Consider the following 17,889-nt stretch of genomic DNA (forward strand, 5'->3'; position numbering starts at 1 on the left):
GGCTTTCTTTTTCAATGCAACTATTTCAGGACGGCAGGAACGTTAAGCCCAAGAAGGAGAATGGCAGGATATGAGGCTAAGATTCAGGTAAGGCAGAGCTCCAAGAGCTTGTATGCCATGCTCTGGACCTTGGCCTTTCACCTCAAGGTGGTGGCAACTACTGTGAGGCTGGATGCAGAGAATGATCCAGTAGAGACTGCCTTTTAGAAACCCAGTGCAAAGGGTGGACTGGAGAACAAATCCTGGAGAGGGGGACCCAACAGGGATACCACAGGAAGAGTTCAGGAAAGAAAAGATCGAATCTTGAATTACTGAACTCATTGTCTTCCTTCTTCAAATGCTTCTCTTCTGAGCTACTGACTTTCCTCATTCACCCTTCTACCACTCCTAGTGAAGGTCATCTTAGACTCTGCTTTTTCATTTCTTCTACATCCAGCCAGTAGAGACTATGTCTTCATTATCCCTGTCCCTTGGCTCTACTTGCTGCCATCAACTCAGCCTAAGGTATTCATGCTCTCCTCATTAGCTTCTACTTCTTACTTCTGTGATTTTTCCACCTCCAACCCATTCTCCATCTTTGCTCTTGCTTTTATCTTTGAAATTCCTTGTGTTGTTTGTTCGTTTGTTTGTTTGTTTGTTTTGGAGACAGTCTTGCTCTGTCGCCCAGGCTGGAGTGCAGTGACATGATCTCGGCTCACTGCAACTTCCGTCTCCCAGGTACAAGCAATTCCCAAGCCTCAGCCACCAAGTAGTTGGGATTACAGGCGCATGCTACGAAGCTTGGCTAATTTTTTTGTTATTGTATTTTTAGTAGAGACAAAGTTTCACCATATTGCTCAGGCTGGTCTCGAACTCCTGAGCCCAGGCAATCTGCCCGCCTAGGTCTCCCAAAGTGCTAGGATTACAGGTGTCAGCCACTGCGCCCGGCCAAAATTCCCTGTTTTAACCAAATCACTTTCATTTCTCTAGAAAAGTTTCAGGAAGGGTCTGCTTGATCTGATACCAGTGAAACAGACTCCTGGCTGCTTGGGGGCAGGGACTGAGGTCTTAAAATAATTGCTTTGAGAGGTCTTGGGAGAGATCTTGTGTGAACTGTCATGGGGTTCCCAATGGAGAGGCAGCCATCTGCAGAGCTTTGTGCCTGAAGAAATACCTCCCCTTTAAACCCTGTTCGTTTCTCCTGTGTCCATTCCCTCAAGTAGACTAGCCCAGGATGGGCACACAGGAGCACTGATATGTACTTGCTGAATTGAACTAATTTGAATATTATTGTTTCAGCCGGCTTATCGCTTTATAATTTGTTTGTAATCTTATCTGAATTTCTGGGACTTTTCTTCTTGCTGAAAAGTCTGCTCCTTCTTACTTCGGTGTTAGAAGACCCTTCTCTCTCCATACTTTGCTATGCTCAGCCTTAGACTTATAGGAGGCAGGAGTTCTGGGTGTTCCTTGGCCACTCAGATCCCCTAGCTACTGAGTGTGCACCAAGATGATCCTGCCAGGCTCTCAGGGCACTTCTTAGTCTGGATTGTGACAGACTTGGGGTCATGAATTGAACTGTCTTTGTTAATTTTTTGGTATGGGATGGGGAGAGGCAGGCATAACACTCCCATCTGCCCATCCAGGGATGGAACAATATTTATTTAGTAAATGATTGTTAATATTTGGTTAGATGTGAAATCCTGAGGAAGTAATTTCAAGAACACAAACCAACACCCAACCCTCAGGCTCCCTAAATCTAGTCTGTCACCACCCCCAGCCCTCATTACATATCAGAATGCCAAAGACTGAATTCTTTATCTTCCTTCATTCTCTTCCTCTCAGTTTTGCTCCCTAAGCCCTCTTTAAGCCCCTTTATGTCACTACACAGCCCGGGCATCCACTCCCAGTACTATTTCTACCTGACTCCTCCCTCTTCTTTCTTCCAGTCCTAGGTTGTTTGTTCATACCTGTCATATCTCCATTTATAACAGCTATTAGGGAATTCCTCTTCAACCCCAGCCCTGTCTGCCTTTGAGGACTATCTGCTCATCTCTCCGCCATGACCTCCAGCCTTGGGTCCTCCTGCTTCATGTGTCAGGAACAATGGTGGTGGTATCAACAGTAAAAATTGCTTTGAAGAGAGTCTTCAAGGTGGCTTTGGAGTGTTGTGAGGATGTGCTGGATGCTTGGTCAAAGGACAAGAGAACTTCAAAATGGAGACTTCTAGGAATCACCTGTGGAAGGGAATAGAAAAACACAATAGCAGATCACAGATTGCTCTTTGCCAAGGTTTTAGCTTCCATGACCCCCTATAAAAAAAATCAAACCCTGATCCTCCAAGGTTGGCAGTGAAAGAAAAGAGCCTTTATGTGAATAAGGTTCCTGGATCTCATGGCCCCAACTCTTGGGGGAGTAGCTACCTCTTTAATCTTCCTGCCCAAGCCCTGCCCATAATTCTTCTCTCTGTGTCCAGTCCATCCAGTGAAATCATGTTGGAGAACAGATACCTTTTAACTAGAACACTGGGATCCCCTGCTGTGTCACCCCAGCATTTCTGTCCATGTTTTGCCACTCAAAGCCCTTACCACCAAGATCAAAAATAGCTATAATTGGTTTATCATCCTCAGATTGTATCTGTGTCATTCATCCTCTTATTCTAGATCATAGCTCAGTGACTGCCACAGGATAGATGCCCAATAATTGTTTGTTGAATGAATGAATAGATCAACTTTGCTTAAGGTTCCAGGATATCAGCAGAGAAAGCAGACCCAAAGAGCTACTTGTAAGTAATCTGGCTTCCAAAATGTAAAGTACTCATCTTGAGCTTGTGTTCCTCTCCAGGGCCTCCCTGCCTACCTCCCGGCATATCTCCACAACAATCCCTTCCCAGCTGGTAGTATTCCAGCATAGCCAGACTTCTCAAGACAGACTGATAGAGTGAGAGAAAATTAGGAGATCCTTCTCATGGTAGTCTAAGGTCCATTCTCCAAGATTCCAAATTCCAAATATCAAATACTATAACTACCTTGGGTGATAAATTCTGGGAATGTCTACCTCGTTGTGGTCTTACTCTAGGTCAGAAAGAAAAACAGCTTTCATCTCCCTTGCCAACTTTCATCAGTTTTTCCCTGAAATATTCTATTAAGAATTAGCCAGAAAGAGTAGGTGATCAATTAACAGAGCCTGCCATGGATGTGGGAGGGAGAAAAGATAGCATTTATGGAGTGTATTTCCTGTGGTCTCAGCAGAACAATCTGTCTTTATACAACAAAAGCGATCAATATCCACACTTAGAGGGATTATTTTGTACTTATCCTTTAAGGTTTCAGACGTCTTTTGACAGTCTCCACACCTTCTACTTGGCTATGGAGACTTGAAGAGGGGGAAATTTTAATAATTTGTATCAGTTCTGAGGTGATGTCTTTTTTTTCCAAATACAACTGAAGCTGAAGGAAACAACTACAACAGGATGGTATTACTTAAGCCCAATTCAACAATTATTATTTTTTAAATTTTATAATTTTATTAAGTGTCTTCAGTGGAATGCTGTGCTCTTTGTTAAGCATCATCCCCAAGCTTGGCAATGGTGCATGGATAAACCAGGAACAGCTCGGAAGCTCCCTCTCTGCCCTGCGCTACCAGGGTCTAAGATACATCTTCCAATAGGCCCCCAATGGGATCAGGCTCAGCATCTCAACCAGGACTCTTTCTATTAGAGCTCCTGGTGGGAAACCAAGAAGGGCAGCTGACTACTAGGTTACTTCCTTTTCAAGAAATCCCTCAGACCACCACTAGGGTAGTGGCTGATGGCAGCTGGGGAAGGCCTGAGTGGGTTTCAGTTGGTTCTGTGTTTGAACCAACATAGGAGTGCTCAGCACCAGGAGACAGAGGGCAATCGGACCCGCTTTTCCTCACCAGTGCTGACCCTGGCTGCAGATTGGGAGGGGAAACACCAAATGCCACAAGGAGCTAAAACAAAAGGTGGGGGGATAGTAGGCAGCGTGGAGGGAGAGAGTCATTGACAGGAATGAGATGGGAGAGGTGGCAGAGACAGCATTTGGGTGTTGAAATTACCCTGTGAATTTTTTCTGGTACTTTCCCGTAACTCTGAGACTGAACATGTGCATGTGACATGTCTAAAACTGTGACTTGTTTAAAGCAACTGTTTGAAAACCGTCAGAACCAGCAGCTGATAGAAACAGGCTTCTAACTTAAATATCTAAAGGGAAGATTTCTTCCTAACTTCAAGAATGTGACCAGCTCATCAAAAGCAAGCAAGCAAGCATCAGTGCATCACCTTGCTCAGCGTGTCTCGGTTCAGCTTCCTACACTATCTTCAGCTGTTTTTCAGATTGAAGAGTACTTAGTCTTTCTTAGGAGACAGCATAGCTTATTTGCAGGTAAAGGACAACACTCTGTTTGATAGCAAAAGATTGAATATCTAGAAAGTGTTTATTTTCCTACTGTTTAAAATTTTTTTTTCCAGAAGATAAACAGATACAAATCTCCATGGATGATTTGAGAAGTGCACAGGTGATAAATGGGGAAGAGAAAACCCATTCTGCCCCCTCAGTCATCCACTGATGTCTGAGAAAGAATAATATTGCTTTTTTCCCCTCTCTCTTGACCTTCCTGTGCAATAAATAATGATGACAATAGCAGCATATAATATTTACGGTGGCCATGTAATTTACTCTCCAGACTGGGACTCTTTGAGAGTGAAAGGGAGTGCTAATACTCATTACTCCAGGACAGTAGACTTGAATGGAGACATATGGTCATCCTAATAATGGTGGAAATTTACCATGGATTCTGGAGTCAGGCCCAGATTTCAATCCCAGCTTCCCACATATTTACCCACCATATAATTACAGACATGCTACTTTACCTCCAAGACCCCTATTTCATTCATTATAAAGATGTGTGGTCTGTCCTTCAAGTTTATAATATCTCGCAAGATCGTTTTGAGGATTAAATGAGATAGTTATGTAAAATCACCCAGCACAGCACAAGGCTGGCATTCCAAACATGTTCATATTCTTTGCTTTATAGTAATATGCCAGGATTAGTGAATCAGTTTGTTTATCCATTTCTTTAAGTACCCAAGAGTGAATTGTCAGGCATTTATTGAGTAAGATCAGTAGTTCTCAGTGGAAGCAGCATGACTCCATGGGAATGTGGAGGTGTATGTGGTTGTCACAGTGATTTGTGCACGTGGGGAGGGTACTACTGGCATTTAGCAAGAGTGCTGGGGTCGCTAGACATCCTGCAATATCCGGAAAAGTTTTGCACAATGAAGGATTCTCCCTCATCCCACAGGGCCTACTGGTGCCCCATTTGATATTCCTGGAGGCAAAAAATATATATATATATATATTTATAATTATCTGAGCCTAGAGCCCAATTTGATTTTACATATAAATACAAAGCATTTGTTGCAGAGTTCTAATATGCACCAGATTTTCCCGAAACGTGTCAGCTGTATAAATTAAAGATTGTGCTTTGTTCAGAATTTTACTAAGTGTTTTTCACTATTTCAGGAACTCTCATTACTAGTAAAAACAAACAAACAAACAAACAAAAAACACTATTGGATAGTAATAGTAAAATAGGTAAGGATATGTTAGTCACTAATACAACACACCACTCTTAAACTGCACTTAAGGCCTTCACATTCACATCATTCTCCTTATGAGTGAAAGCATTTGACTCATGTCTTCTAGTGTGACTATCCTAAGAGTTTACATAATGAAAATCATATTGTTTTATTGTAAATTCTTTTATTTCTCTTTTATAACAAGGCATTATATTTGTGGCAGAAACTGCTAGATGCTCACCAAAGTCCACGTTCCACTCTCTCTCCTGGTTTCCCAACTAGACTCTATTTCCCATCCACCCTTGAAGACAGGTGTGGTCATGTGCTTGAGTCCCAGCCAATGGCCCCTGAGCAGAAGTGATACATGCCACTTCCAGGCCTGGCCCACGGAAACCTCCCAGGTGCACGCCTCCATATCTGTTTCAACTCCCTGCCCATTACTTATCTGCCCAGTCCTATCATGAGAGCTGGAAATAAACTTTTATTGTGTTTAAGTTATTAAATATATTAGGGTACATTTGTTTTAGCAATGAGGGGAACCCAACTAATACACTATGGGCTTTTTAAAAAACGTATTTGTGAATTTAATTTTAAGATCGTAAAAAGGACATCATAAAATACTAGTTATAAAAGGGGTGGTAAGTCTGATGGTGTTGAGAACTGCTGGTCTAGACTATGGAAGGTGTTGTAAGGACTAGACAGAAGAAAAATGTGTGGTCTGTCCTTCAAGTTTTTAGTATCACATGCACAACTATACAGGCACACACACACATGCAGAGTTCATTAGTTCAAGGCTGTGTATGATAAGAAACAAGTGAGTTGTGTAGACTGGATGGACTCCAAACTTTTCGTTTTGCAACCCCATTAGTTAAAAACATGTTGTGCAAGCACTTTCAATACATATTTCATAGAATTCAAGACACTATCAGTTGTACATTCCATCATCACATATAGCATGAAGAAAGAAAAATATCCCTGCCAACCAAATTGTGACATAGGCTTTTGTATGTAGATTGTAAAATGTATTCCAAAATGAGAGATGTTAAAATGTGAAACAATGTGTGTCTCAGAACTGATAAAAAATGATCAATGATCATATGCTTCTAAATGAATATATTATGTCCTCTTAAAAGCATACACAAAAATGGGAGTTTTAAAAGGTTGACATTTTATAAGCAAAAGTTCAATACCTTCCTGTTGCACCCCAAAGGATCACTGCAGACACCCCACCATGGAGGCCACTGGCATAGACAGAGGTCCCGTGTGGGCCCAGAAGAGTGAGGGGCTCTTAGCTGAGTCTGTGTGGCTCTGGGGAAGTGGATAAGCATTCCAGAAGAATCCAGTATTCCAAAATTATCCAGCTTCTGGAATACCAGAAGAATCCACCTCCAGCTTTCACACTGTATTTCTTTAGTGCCTTCCTCTCAGCAACCTGTCCTCTCACAAGAAAAAGATGTTGGTTACCTCTGTTGGGGGTAATTGCATTTTAATTGGAGTCTTCAGTCCTTTAACTGAAAGAGATTAATCTTCAAAGGAGACATTGTGACCATCAGTCAGGGAGCTATCTTGAGCCAGGCACTTGTGACTTCTGTTACAGACACTGCACATCTGACTTGTAAGATCGGCCTTAAGTGGCACCCACCCAAATCTTGTGTTGCTCTTTGTCTATGCTGACATTAAATACAGTGCCCAGCTGTCATCTGCTTACACTGTTCAAATTAGCTCCATTTACATGCCGTTATTTCCCTAAGTTGTTTATCTTTCTCCCAGAGAGTAGCTTCCTCGCCTGGCTACCCTACTTATGTCATTCCCCCTAACACTGAGGCTGAGAACCACAGTCACTTCTGGTCCCTTGGCTTCACTGTCCCCTAACATCACTCAGATGGTTTTCCTGTTTCTGTGTTTGGGCACTTCTGAAATGCTAGTCTACTTCCCCAGAGCCACACAGACAGCTAAGAGCTCCTCACTCTTCTGGACCCACACGAGACCTCTGTCTATGCCAGTGGCCTCCAGAGTCGGGTGTCTGTAGTGATCCTTTGGGGTGCAACAGGAAGGTATTGAACTTTTGCTTATAAAATCTCAATCTTTTAAAACTCCTATTTTTGTGTATGCTTTTAAAAGGACATAATATATTCGTTTAGAAGTATATGATCATTTATTATCAGTTCTGAGACACACATTGTTTTGCATTTTAACATCTCTCATATTGAGATGCATTTTACAATCAATACCTACAGAAAGCCTATGTCACAATTTGGCAGGGATATTTTTCTTTCTTCATGCTATATAACGTAATGATGTAATGCACAATTGATAGTGTCTTGAATTCTGTGAAACATGTATCGAAAGTGTTTGCACAACATGTTTTTAACTAATAGGGTTGCAAAATGAAAAGTTTGGAGTCCATCCAGTCTACGCAACTCACTTGTTTCTTACCACACACAGCCTTGAATTAATGAGCTCTGCGTGCATGTGCCTGTGTAGTTGTGCGTGTGATTTTATAAACTAGAAGGACAGACCATGCATTATTCTTTTGTCTAGTCCTTACAGCACCTTCTGTAGTGCTGTAAGGACTGCAAGCACCTTCCATAGCACCTTCCATTTGGGAACCCCAAGAGGAGAAAAGACTGGGCAATCAGGAGTGGTAGGCAGGCAATGGGACTGCTAAAGTGGCCTTTAGGTTCATAACCTGCATAAAGAGTCTGGAATTGAATTATCCACTGAATTCTCTCCCTCCTTTCTCTTTCCATCTCTCTCTCTATTTCCTTCTCTCTCTTTCTCACACACACACTCTCATTCTCTCTCTCTAAAAATATCTATATATATCTCTCTCTCTAAAAATATCACATACACATATGTGAGTGTAGGTGTGTGTTTTCTCACAAGGTGATTTTTAGCAAGAGAAAAGTTCTAAAAAACTCAGAAATAACCATTTTTAGTATTTCCTAAGATTAAAAGTAAGGAAAGAAATTTAAGGGGAAAAGACCAAGAGATTTGAATAGATAATTTTAAAAATCTGTAAAAAAAGGGAAAACGTCACCAAAATTAAGATTAAAAGGCAAACTGAAAAAAGTTTGCAGCGAATGCAAAAAAGAGCTGCTATCTTTTCTTTATAAAGAGCTGAAGTAACTCAATAAGAAAAATGCAAAGAACCCTAAACACAGACATGCAAGGATATTTACAGACAATTCATAAAAGAGGCACCGTAACTAGTCAATGATCACAAAGCCCATGGGGAAAGGGGCCATGTGTATGTGTCCACCATCAGAGACCTAATACCTGGGTCAGTGCCTGGTTCACCTGTTAAGTAAATACAATTATGTATTTATAATGGAAATGTTTTCTTTGGGCAATTTTGTCATTGTGTGAACATTATAGGCTGTGCATATACAAACCTAGATGGTATTGCCTACTCCATACCTAGGCTATATGATATGGTTTTATCACTCTTAGGCCACAAACCTGTACAGCATGTTACTCTACCGAATACTGTAGGCAATTATGACACAATGGTAAGTATTTGTGTATCTGAACATATTCAAACAGAAAACAGTAAAAATACAATATAAAATGTTAAAAATGGCACACCCTGTCCTGTTTAGGTCACTTACCATAAATGGAGCTTGCAGGACTGGAAGTTACTCAGGGTGAGTCAATGAGTGAGTGGTGAGTGAATGTGAAAGCTTAGGACACAACTGTACACCTTATAAACACTGTACACTTAGACAGCACTACATTTATAGAAAATATTTTTCTTTCTTCAATACTAAATTAACCTTAGCTTACTGTAACATTTTTACTTTATAAACTTCTTAATTTTTTTAATGTTTTGATTATTTTGTAGATATTTGGCTTAAACACACATTGTACAGCTGTGCAAAAATATTTCTTTTTAATATCCTTATTCTATAAGCTTTTTTCTACTTTCACAGTTTTTTATTTTTCACTTTTTAAACACTTTTGTTAAAAACTAAGACACAAACACACATATTAGCCTAGGCCTACACAATGTCAGGATCATCAGTATCACTGTCTTCTACTTCTCCAGTTTGTCCCACTGGAAGGACTGAAGGGGTAATAACAGGCATGGAGCTGTCATCTATGAAAACAATACCTTCTTTTGAAGCACCTCCTGAAGGACCTGCCTGGGGCTGTTCTTGAGGAGGTGTCGCTCTTTTCAGAAAAGAAAAGAATGCTTGATTTATTTCTTTGTTTCATCATATATTTGCTTGTGAGTAGATAATGCATCATGAACACTCCTCTCTACTAATGAAAACCATGCAGTGTTAGGGTCCATGGTTTCAAACTTTCCGAGTTGCTGAGGTCTATAAAGGCTTCTGCCAAACCCTTGACAGTGAATTTTCTCAGAGTTTTGTCTTTTTCTTCTGCAGTTTCCTTTTCTCTTGACTCTTCTTTAAGCTCTTGAGTTCCTGTTCCGGCTCTCGCAACTCTGTCAGTTCCTCAGGACTTACATCTAGAGGCTCCTCAATGTCATCCTCATCCACACTGAAGTTAAAGTTGTTTGCTCCCTTATAATCATATGGGACCACCACCACATATCCAATTCATCAATGCCACATAACTGTATTTGTTGAATGATTGATTAAATGGATGAATGAATGAATTAATTAAAAAGTCTACCTTGAGGTAATCAAAGGGATAAAAACTAAATATTTTTGCCCATCACTGTAGCAAAGCATTTTTTAAAGGAGTAATATGCAATTAGTATAGTAAATGCATGTGGGGAAAAGGACTTTCTCATGCAAATTGATGGGCATGTGAATTGTTGTGAAAAGCAATTGGTCAATAACATGAAAGTGCTCACCTCCTTCTGGTGCATGGGTGGACCACGCTTTCCCACCCAATCCCACCGCCTTGAAGGCAGACAGGGCTGTGTAACAAGTTCTGCCTATGGGGTATGAGTGAGTATTTAGGAACCTTCCCATAAAGATGTAATAAGAGAGCAGGCTTGGTTGAGACGGTGGAATCTAAGCACTGAAAAGTCTGGACTGCTAAGTCCTCATACAAGAACAGCAGCTTCAGAGAGTAACCTGAACCCAAAAATGAATTCCCATGACTAAGAAGTAAATTTTTATTTTTGTTAAGTCATTGAGATAATAGAGCTGCTTGTTACCACAGCTCACCTGGCTCATTCTGATTAACATGCTTATTTAATTCTTTTGTCTATCAATTGAGCTATGCACCTATTATAAAACATCCAGAAATTCCATTTATGAGGAATAAGAGAATACTCCTAAATATGGAAAAATATATTTATACATGAAGATGCTCCTTGTAAGGTTATTTTAAAACCAGCATTCCCATAATAGAATAGTTAGCTGCTAAAGAAAAACATACCACATGTGCTTAGTAGATATTTATAAAGAAGATGTAATAACGTGGGAAAATGTTTATGACTGCCATCCTCATAGACTTTCTATTCATATAGAATAAGATTGAAGAAAAATCACCAAAAATGTTAAAAATTGGTTTTATTGGGTAGTGCGAATATAAGCAATTTCTTCTCCTTCTTTCTACAGCTTAAAGTTTTCCGAATATTTAAAAACAAATGTATATCAATTTTTATAAAGAAAAACAATGCTGTTCTTTCAATTACTCAAGTTTTAAAATTAATAACAAATAGGTTATTTTATTATCTCATTGGTAAGATTTTTCTTAATCCCGGAAACAGATCTTTCCCTAGTTGCTCCGAAATCCAGGTGGTAGACAATCTTTACATTTTATATTTTTTGCTACTTTTGTCTATATACATGCAGAAAAGGCAAAAGGCAAATTTTAAGGAAAAATGTTTGTGAGTTCATCTCGTTTAAAAGCACAATAGGCGACCTATTGATTTTTAAAATAGAGAGGCTCTGACCTTGTCCAAGGCCTTCCCGCTCTTTGGAGCCCATTGTCCTTCTCTGATCCATTAGAGATTGAGTCTGGTGATCCCTAAGGCCCTCTTCCAGATCTTCTACTCTGTAATTCCGTGTTGAAATGGAGTAAGATGTTCACAATTTGGTATGTTAGAAGTGTAATTCAACCAGGCATTGGAAAATATTTATCTCATTAATCTTTGTGAACAGGTATCTATGGAAACAACTTACATTTGTATTCAAGGGAGATAATCACTTATGAATTTATCCTTATACAATCATCACAAAGGTAAGTTGTGCCCAGGATAGCTTCTTGCAGTATGTTCAACAGGACACAGTTTTACACCATTTTTAGTAGAATCAAGTAGAAATCACTCTGACAAACTGAGATACCACCAGAGATTCAGAAACTGGAGAGTCTAGCTTGAAAATATATCATAGGGATCATGAGAGTCACAGTGCTCACTAGACACAATTTTAGAAAAGTTGAGAAAAAGACACTGAAGTGATGGAAGACCCAAGTAATCATGGAAAGCAGAAGAAAATGGATTAGATACAGAGAGCATCATTTTTCATTCAACCTGGGTCAGTTTTATCCAATAATTCTGGAATGACCACCTTGTTACCTAACTAGCTGCTCCTCCTCTCTGGGCTGAGCTTCTATACATAGACAATTAGGGCCCTTGACCAGATAGCATCTAAAATCCCTGCAAGTTCTGATAATATGATTGGGCTAGTGTTTGTTTTTGCTATCATTTGATGTCCTTCAGCACTGATTTATAAAAACAAAATAGAAAACTCAGGTTACATGCAAAGAGACACTTCCATGTCTTGATAATGTCTGATAAACAGAACGGGTGTCTTCTAGCTCACCGTTCTTTACTTCTCTCTAGCTTTATTGTTCAGACCTCTCTGGCTGCCTGCAACAGAAGCTCAGCATGACCTGGCTCAAATCAAAAGGAGAAGCCTTGGTTCCTATAACCAAGTTGCTGGAAGGGCATAGGTTTAGGTGACCAAAAGACAATGGATGCAGGGTCTCGAACACTGTCAGGACTCTCCGTGCTCTTTGGGTTTCAGGGTTCAAATCAGGTTCATCATGTTAGTGGAGTCATGGATATGGGCAGCTCTGGGCTCTCATTCCTGGGGAAGTTAGCATTCTGCCTTAAGCTCATCTTTTATAATTCACAGGTAAGGACACTGGTGGCACAGCTTAGGTCACAATCCCAACACCTGAGCCAATCATCATGCTCAGAGGTGAGAGATATGATGATTTGCCAACCTGGTCACATGTTCAGTCTTTTTAATCAAGAGGATTTGGGTCATACTGGAAGCAATAGAGATGTCCATACTGAGAAGGAAACAGAACAGCAGCTGTATTTGCTTTCTATTGCTGTGTCTCAAGTTGCCACAAACTTAGAGGCTTAAAACAATGCTCACCTATTAGTTCACAGTGCCATAGGTCAGAAGGCTGTACACAGTGTGGCTGTGTTCTCTACTCAGGATCTCACAAGGCTAAAAAGCGTTGGCAAAGTTTGTTTTTTTTTTCTCATCGGGAGTTCAGGGTCATCTTCCAAGCTCATGTGGTCATGGCAGCATTCACTTCCTTGAGGTTGTAGGACTGAGGCCCTCATTTCTTTGCTGGCTATCAGCTAGGGGCTGCTCTCAGTTCCTAAAGGCCCCTAATATTCCTCTTCAAATCCAGCTATGGAGAATCCCCCCCACCCCCCAGTGTCAAATGTATCTCACACTTCGAATCTCTTTCATCAGCAGGAGCCCAGTCCTTTTTAAGGGCTTGGTTGATTAGATCAGCACCTGCCGCTCCCCAGATAATCTTCCCACCTTAAGGTCAGTTGATTTGGCACCTTAACTACATCTGCAAAATCTCTTCATGGTACCTAGCTTAGAGTTTGATTAAATAACTGGGAGAATGTGTATACCAGGGAAGAAGAGAGTGGGAGGGAATATTGGAGATCATCTTAGAATTCTGCCTAACTTGCCATATGAACTTAGGAAGTTTGAATCTGAGTTTGATCTTTTGAGATATGTCTCAAAAACATCCAAGGACTAAATCTACCTAAATCTTGAGCAACTAATTCACTTATTAAACTGGTTGCTTGACTCATGTAATCAATATAATGTAATCAAATACATTTTTAAAAGTCATATGATTGTCTTAACTTTAGGAAGATAGAATATGAATTTAAAATAGACCTTACTTAGGTAAAAGCACGTTTTAAGCACTTTCTCCATGTTCCTTTTCAAATGAGGAGTTGTTTGATTCCATAAACTCAATTAGGCCCTTCTGTTATACATCCTCATAGAACTCTGTTCTATGACTCTTGAGACACTCCTAATTACTTACTCAACACTATTACCACTATCCTGTATCCTGACAATGCAGAATCTGCATTTCCTGTTCCATGCAGCATGCCTACTACATGGCATAGAGGCTGGCACATAAAATAAATATTCACAGAATAAAAGAGGACAAATACCAGGCCACACTTTTGTCATTTATGTACTCCCTATGCTTAGGGCAGTACCAGCACATAGTAGATGTTCAATTGAAGTGGAAGGAAGTCTAGGAAGGAGGGAAGAAGAGAGGAAGGCAGAACACAGCGCTAGGCCCCTTTAAAAGAAAGCAGCTAACTCTGCTTCCTGCTGTGTTGACTCGATTGACCTGTACAAACAGTTCTTAGCATTTTACTTCCAAGCACAATCGTATAAGGTGATTTAATTATTTCCCAATGGTTGGTGGGACTCTTGAAGCCCATGCAGGACAATGGGCAAAAGGGTCCCCACACCAAAATTGGCATTGGGTATACCCAGAGGGTGTTTATCTGGCTGGACTTCATGACACTGGTCACCCGAGGCTATTCTCTTTGTTTGTTTTATCTTGAACACAGTCACATGCCCACTTCAGGTCTCTGTACAGGCAAAATGTGTCTGGAGTCAACTACTTAGGAGAGCAAATACACTCATCCCCAGGCCTGTATTAGACTTTAACTGCAGACAGGCCGAACTCACAGAACCTGTACTGCCTATACAAAAGGAGACCTTTTATCACGTCTGGGGGGAAGTCAACATCACTTATAATATGTTAACTATCTCACTAACCCTGGAGGTGATCTGGATATGGAGAAGGGCTCAAGTGATCAAATATCTCTGAAAAAAGACATAATCTGGGTCCAAAATGTCAGCAATAATGTACAAACAGACCATCTTCTTGGAAGGAAATTTGGGAAATACCTTCCAGGGAGGTTGTCCATGACATAGTGTTGGTCTTCCCTGCCAGCCCCTCCCCAGCTTCCTCCTTCCCCTACCCTGGCCTCACACACAACTACAACTCTCACTTCTCTTTTAACCTATAAGTGAAAGTCTGATGATGATCGCACACACGTCCTCCTTCCTAAGTGCTGCATTATGTCCTGCCTTTTTTTTTTTTTTTTTTTTGCTCTGATGCATCACTAGTTGCAGGACGAAGCTATTCACAGACCCTGGATCAAGTCCATGTGGGGAGACCATTGGGAAGAACATGTTTTTTTTTTTTTTTTTTTGAGACGGAGTCTTGCTCTGTTGCCTGGGCTGGAGCGCAGTGACTGGATCTCAGCTCACTGCAAGCTCCGCCTCCCAGGTTTACGCCATTCTCCCGCCTCAGCCTCCCGAGTAGCTGGGACTACAGGCGCCTGCCGCGTCGCCCGACTAGTTTTTTGTATTTTTAGTAGAGACGGGGTTTCACCGTGTTAGCCAGGATGGTCTCGATCTCCTGACCTCGTGATCCGCCCGTCTCGGCCTCCCAAAGTGCTGGGATTACAGGCTTGAGCCACCGCGCCTGGCCAAGAACATGATTTTTAAAGCTAGTTTTACCTCAACACTGCTCAATCCCAGACCACTCTTCCCCAGTCACTTGCTTATTGCTATGGGCTGAATGTTTATGTCCTCTGAAAAATCGTATGTTGAGGCCCTAACTCCCAGTGTAATAGTATCTTGAGGTAAAGCCTTTGGGAGTATTAGGTTTAGATGAGGTCGTGAGGGTGAGAATTCTCATGAGAGAAACAGTGCCCTTATAAGAAGAGGAAAATAGGCCGGACACTGTGGTTCACGTCTGTAATCCCAGCACTTTGGGAAGCCAAGGTGGGCAGATTACCTGAGGTCAGGAGTTTGAGACCAGCCTGGCCAACATGGTGAAACCCTGTCTCTACTAAAAATACAAAAATTAGCTGGGCTTGGAGGTGGGTGCCTGTAGTCCCAGCTACTGGGGAGGCTGAGGCAAGAGAATTGTTTCAATCGGGAGGCAGAGGTTGCAGTGAGCCAAGATCATGCCACTGCACTCCAGCCTGGGCAAGAGTGAGACTCCGTCTCAAAAAAATAAGTACATAAAAAATAAAAAGAGGAAAATAGATCCTCTCTCTCTCTCTCCCTCTCATCAGTGCACTCACCCAGGAAAAAAACACATGAGGAAACAGCAAAACAGTGGCCACTTACAGTTACAAGCCAGGAAGAGGGTCCTCACCAGGAAATGTAATCCACTGGCACTTTGACCCTGGACTTTTGGCCTCCAGAACTGTGAGAAATAAATTGTTATTTAAGCCACCTGGTCTGTGGTATTTTGTTACAGCAGCCTGAGCTGACTAAGACACTTATTGCAATTAATTATTTGTATGATGACAGAGTCCGCATTTCTATTACAGCTCTCTAAGAATTCATCTTATTTGGTTTCACCCCTCACGGTGCCTAACTACCGGTACTTATGTGTATAAATGGTTGCTAAATGTTTCTCAAACCTTCACTTTTGTCCTAAGGAGCTTGGTCTTGATCACTCATGCAGTGGGAGCTGCTGGGAGTTTCTGAACGTAAAGTGGTATTAGCTGTGTTTTCTCAAGCAAATGACTTACCTTTGGAGCCTCAGGTTTCCGGTAAGAGAAATTAGGTTGCACAAGGGTAGAAAGACAAGAAAGTTTTTTGAACAGCGTAACTCATTGCGTAAATGTAAAATATCCTTAAGAGCTCACATTTGCCCCTTGCATTCCTCAAAAGGGCAGAGCATCTGCTAAAAGACCAATCTGTGAAGCACTAACTTGACTTCTGCTTATTTAAGCTGGACTAACTAACCTTGTGACTAATTCTCTCTGTGTTGTGGCTGCCTAAGCAGGGAAAATGTCCAAATGTGGAGAGTTTGAACTCCCTTATTATGGGGAAAATATCCCAGCATGCCTTTCCACTTTACTTCTAGGGCAAAGTGAGGAAGATTCCTTTCTAAATAGCAAAAATTCACTTTGCTATACAAGAACTACTGAGGGGATAAAACCTTGACTTCAAACTTGTCAAATATGTTTCGCAGCTCCAAAGGCTAAACACACACACAGACACACGCACACATAATCATGCCGATTGCCACCATTTTATCCTTAGAATGACTTCGTTATGAAGACCACAATACACTAAACACTTCCTATAAAATGTCCTAGCCAGAGACTATGTGGTAAAGATTTCCATATATGGGCGTGTGACTAAGGGCTGAGAGAAAATATGGCAGAGACTGCTGGCTACAAATCTTGGATAATTCCCTGAGAAGGAAAAGGAAAAAAAAAATGAAGGATAACAAACCTGCCGCACGCAGGAAATGCCTGTCTAACATAAAGGCGGAGCATATTCGTGTGGGAAAATGCACAGGCTCACAAGCACCGGCTTTCAGGGGAAAAATGTCTTTAAAATGCTCTCTCCCCATTTTTACACTTTCAGATTCCTAAGAGCTTCTGCGGGGACTTCTGAAAACGATGTTGGCACTTTAGGCCAGGACTTTTTGAACAGCTTTTTTCAAGGGCTTAGCTCCATGTTCTTTGCAAACTGCTAAATCCTTCAACCTCTAAATTTTGTTTCAAAGTCATAAATTTCTCTCCAGGCTTCTTGGTTTTCAGAAACCAGCACAGCATGTTTCATTTGTGAACAACTGGAAGAAAGCAATTTTACTGCCAAACTTTAAAAAAAAATGGCACGTTTCATTGGCTTTTAATTTTACATAAAGGTACACCCTGCCTGCCAGATGTGGGTAAGTGCAATAGAATTAAAGTTGTTTAATCCGCAGCATTGCACAGGTTTTCTAGTCTAAAAATATCTCACCAGGCTAAAACACTGGTCTGTATGAACATAATATAAATTAGAAGAGCTGAACGTAACAGTCCTTGGTTAGCTTAGAAATTCAGCGGCACAAGCACATTTGGGGTGTTATTTGCTTGCAAGTCTACTGGTCCTCACTCCAAGTTCCTTTCTGCTGTCTTCAGCCCCTACACACAGTCAGGGACATTGATGTTGCGGGGTCAGGTGGGCCACCTAGATTACAGGACAGTACTGCCTTTACATAGGTGTGTGTTTTGGGGCCAGTCACTCGCCTTCACTGAGCCTCAGGTCCTCACCTGAAAGGTAAGGATAACAGGAAGC

General features: G+C 41.2%; 1 long non-coding RNA gene across 2 annotated transcripts; it reads right to left on the reverse strand.

Moving 5' to 3' along the window:
- Nucleotides 1-1,907: 1,907 nt before the first annotated feature.
- On the reverse strand, nucleotides 1,908-17,391 carry LOC117079438. 2 transcript variants are annotated; one of them, XR_004435443.1, is made up of 3 exons: nucleotides 17,059-17,391; nucleotides 15,937-16,015; nucleotides 1,908-2,213 (listed from the first exon to the last, which is right to left on the reverse strand). It is a non-coding gene; the product is annotated as an uncharacterized LOC117079438 (long non-coding RNA). The 2 variants fall into 2 exon arrangements; XR_004435442.1 differs by lacking the exon at nucleotides 17,059-17,391 and adding an exon at nucleotides 16,347-16,614.
- Nucleotides 17,392-17,889: the final 498 nt, after the last annotated feature.

Source organism: Trachypithecus francoisi, unplaced genomic scaffold, assembly GCF_009764315.1.
Source record: "Trachypithecus francoisi isolate TF-2019V2 unplaced genomic scaffold, Tfra_2.0 Lachesis_group7, whole genome shotgun sequence".
Lineage (NCBI taxonomy): Eukaryota > Metazoa > Chordata > Mammalia > Primates > Cercopithecidae > Trachypithecus > Trachypithecus francoisi.